Genomic DNA, 6,000 nt, shown 5'->3' on the forward strand with positions numbered 1-6,000 from the left:
TACAGGTGATGAAGCCTATATATATCGATCGTGTATATCGACTGTGTATATCGACCATTTTCATTTTACCACTTTTGTTCTTGTGAACAGGTAATAATGTTCCTTAAAATATATTCTGTGCCACTAGGCTTTCTTGCCCTCTGCTTATCAAATCCTCTTTCTGAGCTTTCTTAGTCTCTTACTTTTTCTGTGTTTAGTCAGTGATACACATTTGCAGAAACTTTTTAGTGTCTACTGCTTTATACCATGTAGCTTTCTAGAACATGTAGTTTAATTTTAAATTAGTATCTTCTTCCATCTGGTAGCATTTTATTTATTTTTTTTTTTGGAAATTTTTTCTAGTCAAGGAAAAATATGTCTAGTCTGGTTGGTGATATCCCTGGAGCTATTGAGGAAGAAGGAGATACTGAGATATTTTATTTTGTTAGAAGCTCCTGATTATAGGGCCCTGCTGTTGCCATCTGGCCCAGGATTGTATTTTAAAGGACATGACAAAGATTTAAGTGTAATGACAGATTGTAGATTGGCCCTTGAGTTCTTACCTACCTGAGGCTCTGACTTACTTCATACCATTTTGGGAGTGAATACCATGTGGCATATCCCTGCCTGTGACATGCTAAGTGACATCAGTGAGTAAAGGCTTTGGGCATCACAGTTGCTATCCATTCTGTTCTGGAACAGAAAAGCTCAGAGACCTCCTGTGCTCCGCTCCCTCTGTTGACGGGAGTGGTTAATGCATGGTGAGTAGATCGATGACTAGTCCTGTGCAGAGCCCCAGAAATGCTGCAGTACTTTTTATTCCAGCTGGCAGGCAACCTGCCCTAAATGAATTTACTCACTAGCTATAACAAGTCATCCTATGGGTGTGTTTTTTACTTGGCTGGACAAGTTTATCTTCTGCTCATCTTTGTCCTGACCAGGGAGTGTTTGAAGATGCTTATGAGAGGCTTTCCTATGGATTGCAGATCCATTTCTCAGAAACAGCACTGGTGAAAATTAACCTTCTCTGGATTTATTGTTGCTTTTGCAACTCCAGTTTTGTCTTAATTATAGATTCACGTAGAATGTAACTTACAGAGCACCCTTCCATTGTTTGTAAGGGGCAGCTTGAGGCAGTGGTATCAGATATATCTTGATGAAATCCCAGCTCCAGACTTACTAGCTATGGGATTTTGGTTTCTTAACCTTCCAGCACCTCTGTTTCTTCCTCTATCAAAGGAAAGAAATGGCTACCTCTTGCCTTGAATACATAAATACTATGTAGTGTGTAATAACAACAGTATCTGAAGAGAACTTCCTCAGTGAGTGTTAAGTGATTATCAACAAACCCTGGAAAGTGGGCATGGTCACTGCCCCTCTTGCCATGTGCAAGTAACAGAGGCCCAGAAAAGTTGTAAGACTTGGGGAATAACTCTGTAGAATGAGTCTAGATAGACCTCTGGGTCCTGGACCACCATGTCATGATTCATGTTGGAAATGGGGAGAGCTGTAGGTTTAGATCTGGAATTTTCAAATTGGAGTGAGTGAATGAATAAATAGGTGATAAAAGGAAAATTTCCAAGTTAGGAAAAATGGAACATTCACTTGAAGACAGAGTGTTAAACTAAAAACATGTTGCTTAAATTAAATAACTGAGTCCTAGTGCCTAAGGCACTTGACTGCTAACCAGAAGGCTGGAAGTTCAAACCCACCAGCCACTCCTCAGAAGGAAGATGGGGCAATCCACTTCCATAGTGATACTGCCTCGGAAACCCAAGGAGGGATTGCTGTGAGTCGGGTCCGACTTGACGGCACATAACGACAACAACAACAACAGGTCAGATACTGTCCACACCCCTTTGCTGGCTTGAGGTCATCCTGATGTTCTACTCTACCCTATCTCAAATAGAAGGGGGTGTTGACATATCACTCTATTGACTGACCACTCCCTCCATCTTCAGTCTCAATCTTCCCTCAGCTTCTCTGACTCCACTTGGTCCTACAGCTCCTTTTTTGCAGTTCATCCTTAGTTGTTCTCAGGAGCTCTGGCGCAGTGGTTAAGGCATTTGGCTGCTAACGAAGAGCTTGGCAGTTCGAACCACCAGCCTCTCTGCAGGAGAAAGATAAGGCAGTCTGCTTTCTTAAAGATTTACTGCGTTGGAAACCCTATGAGGCAGTTCTACTCTTGCTATAGGGTTGCTATGAGTTGGAAACAACTGGGTGGCAGAGTTTCCTTAGTCATTCCCAGGCTGCTTCAGTGTTGGTGTAACCCTGATCTCTGTTCTCAGCCCTCTTTTCTTTGCAGTCCAGACCCAAGCCCCTGCCCATGATCTCCACGGGCGATGACGGCCAAATCCGTATCCATCCAACATTCCTTGATTGTCAAGTGCTTAGTGTACTAGACCCATGGTGAGGACTGGAGATAAATCAGTAAGCAAACGATGCACTTGTCCTTATTGTGCAGGGGTAGGCAGGCCATGAGCAAAGAATTTAGAAAACAGACACACACACATATACAGCCTGCCCCCGCCACCCCGCCTCAATATGTTGTTAACTTCTGTGGAGAAAAACTAGTAAAGATGATGTGTTAGGAAGCTGTGTGGCAGAGGCTCCTTTAGGGCCTACTGATGAGGTAACATGTGATCAGAGGCCTCAAAGAAGAGAGGGACTGAGTTGTGGTAGCCAGTGTCCAAGGCAAGCACATGTCTGGCAGAGCAAGTTCTTACTCAGCTTTCCCATGCTTTAGGTTTGTTGATTCAACTGTCTGCTTGACCACTGTTTCTGTGTCACCAAGGAGCTTCACATTTAAAATGTCCAAACCAGGACACATCTTTCCTTGCCAGCCTCCTGAACATTCTGTGCTCCCTACCTTTGTCACCCTGTGGTGAGAAACTTGGTCATCTTTGATTCTTCCCACATCCACAGATCATCAAGTCCTGCCAGATGGACATCTTAAATAGGGGTCCTTGCTTGTCTTGGCCCTCAAAGGGACACTACCATCATCTAGCTGAACTACTACAGAGGCTTCTTCCTGGGCTCTTGCTTTTTGTCCTTTAACTTTCTAATTGATGAGGAGACATACAGTGTTGGGATGCTTCCGTCTTGTAATCTAGGTTTGATTTCTTGGTTAAGATGCTATCAGTCATTTTCTGCCTCGTACAGATACAATGATAGGTGGTTTTTTTTTTTTTTGTTTTTTGTTTTTTGTTTTGGTCCCTGTCGCAATTAGAAACTATGAGGAGATAATTTGACATTATGTAAATATCTTTTTCCTCAACACTGGGAATTTTGCATCTCTTTCTGCTCCTTGCCTGAAACATACACTTAGCTGTTACCAAATGTTGGTTTTCTGATTCTTCATTTCTTATGCTTTTCCACCTGCTTCGAGTATTTTCTTCTATTATCCATTCTCCATCCTTTGGCAACCTACTATTCCTTTGCCAGATAGCAGCTCAAATGCAACATACTGCCTCCTGGGTAACATCCTTCCTGTGTTTCCCAACTGGTCTCAGAGCCCATTTTTCTTACAGTTCCCGTCTCTCCTACTTATTGTCATTGCTCATTTGCATTATCTTTCTGCTCATTAGAATGTAAAGTTGAGAGTGCATTGTGTTTTTATCTTTGTAGCCTCAAACTCAGTGCTATCGTAAATATTTATTACACAGTGAACAGACAAATGAGTGGTGATCTGGCTGTACTCCTCTACCTTCCCTTTCTCCCATCTCTTCCATCAGAATCAGAAGTTTCCTCTGTCCGGCACACATGCCCTCCCTACACACAGCGCTGTCTGTTCCCAGTCTCTTACCAAGCGGACCTTTCCATTATCGTTAAATTCTAGGGATGATCCAGTTATTGTTTGGGGTGTTTGGTTTCGGTCTCCAGCTTGGTCATTCGATAGCGAGGGACAGTGTCCCACTCAGAAGGTTTTTATGTTTCCTGTATGGAAGGGGTATGGTCCAGAGGTTTGTAGTGGGCCACCTGGTAGTACATGCACTTGAGGCTAGAGGAAGGAGCTTTGTTCAGAGACTTTGTGTAGATCATTGTGGTTAGATCAGAGTGTTCACATTAGGAAGTAGTGAAAGGAGGGTCTTTTTCCTAGAGTATTTGACAGGCATTGAAGATTGAAAAGAGGAGGCAAGTTTTCTCATGGATCAGCAGCCTCTAGAGCCATGGCCCGTATGTTGGCTCCTCACATTTGAAGGCCAGAGGTCCTGGACAGTGTTACTGTCAGCTTTACCTGCAGACTATATTCCCTCTAGGCAATGGTCTACATCCTTGCCTTCACACTTGGTTCTCGTTTCAACTCTTGTTCCCTGGTCTCCTCTCTGGTCTACAGTCCTGAGAGATCTTTTTATTTTTCCTTGCTTTATTATAATAGCTCAAACTGCAGTATTACATTGAGTGAGAATGGTGCAAACAGAAATCCTTGCCTTTTTCCCCATTTTAGCAGGAAAGCATTCAGTGTTTTAACATTACACATCAAAGACTCCACACAGGAGAAAAGCCTGTTACGTGCTACGCATGTGGACAAAGATTCTGTCTCAGTTCACTCCTTATTGTGCACCAGAGAACGCAGGCAGATGAGCAATCTCATGCTTGTGGCATATGCAAGAGAAACTTTATCAGGAAGTTGAGCTTTTTAAGACACCAGAAACTTCACAGAGAAAAGGAGGCTTGTCTCATGTCCTCAGTTTGAATAAAGTCACTATACACAGCTTGCAACCAGAAAGTATGAAAAATGTGTTCTTTAAACAAAGGAATAAGAAATACACCTAGTCAATTATTACCCAGAGATAGTGTTCAAACCTCAATTGCAACTAACCTCTGAGGTCACATCCATAAATACTGTGCTGCTTTAAAAAAAAAAAAAATCACTGTAACAGTCAACAATTACATTGAAACAAAGATGAGAATGTAAAGGGGGAGGGTTATGAGGTTAGTGGAAACAACAACCAAAATGGAAGTAGAGAATATTCACACATTGTGAAGAATGTAGCCAGTGCCAATGAACAGCTTGTCTAGGAATTGTTGAATGAGAACCTAAACTCCTGGGTAAACCTTCACTGAAAACACAATAAAATACTACTTTTAAAAAATGTGTGCTCCTGGAGAAGTGCCTCCATTCAAGTTCCTTTTCTGCCAGCACCCACTGCTGCAATGTCTTGTGTGCATAATTCCAAGCAACAAGACATGAATCTTAGCACAAACCTATGGGCTTTGCAAGCTCTTGATGTCTTCTTCCTGCTGATCTTGTCAACACTGAGGCTTACAAAATGACAGCCTCTCTGTTCTGGACATGACCTTAGAAATTTGGTTCATTCGGTTCACCCTAAGCTGGTACTTAGAAAAATATTGTTTGTGAGCTATTAAGAAGCATGCTGAGGAAAAAGTGTTCTTCTCCCCAAGTAAATTGGGATCAGTGTGTTAAGATAAAGTTAGATGTCTTTACTGTAAGTCTTCTCAGAGCATTTATATGTAAATGTACAGTATGAAACTTAGGGGATCAAGGCAGAGGAACACAGTACATTTGTAGTGTTTCTCATAATTAATTAACCACTCAAGACTTTGTGGGGTGTGTATGACATCTGACTGCTCAGAATAGTGTTGTGGGACACCAGTTTGGGAATTACTGACCTCAGGCCCAGAGAGGTTAATTGACTTGGCAGAGCAAATATCAGGTCCCACATGCCCAGACTCACAATTAAATGCCCTTTCCTACACACTACACAGCCTCTGGGGTGGGAGGGCAGGCATCACCATTAGATACATTAGGAAGCTGAAGAGTAAGAGTCCATGGCTGGGCAGCAGCAGCAGAGCAGACATTAAACCCTGTTATATACCCTTTACAGGAGATGAGGTGGAGAATCTCTCTCCCCACTTCCTTTCCAGAGGAGTCACTTCTCCAGGGAGAAAACAACCAATTCTCTGTGAGCTCTTCTTCTGTATCTAGTAGAGCATCCGTGGGCTTTAGTAAGAACAGTCTCAATAGCTTTTTCTTTTGGGGCCCTTTTTTTTTTTTTT

At 42.5% G+C, this 6,000-nt stretch overlaps 1 protein-coding gene across 1 annotated transcript in view; it reads left to right on the forward strand.

Annotated features, from left to right (window-relative positions):
* The window catches only part of SRPK2 (SRSF protein kinase 2), a 198,531-nt gene that overhangs the window by 160,193 nt on the left and 32,338 nt on the right, over positions 1-6,000 (forward strand). The window lies entirely within an intron of this gene.

Source organism: Orycteropus afer, unplaced genomic scaffold, assembly GCF_000298275.1.
Source record: "Orycteropus afer afer isolate SDZICR_OR568_19922 unplaced genomic scaffold, OryAfe1.0 scaffold00007, whole genome shotgun sequence".
NCBI lineage: Eukaryota > Metazoa > Chordata > Mammalia > Tubulidentata > Orycteropodidae > Orycteropus > Orycteropus afer.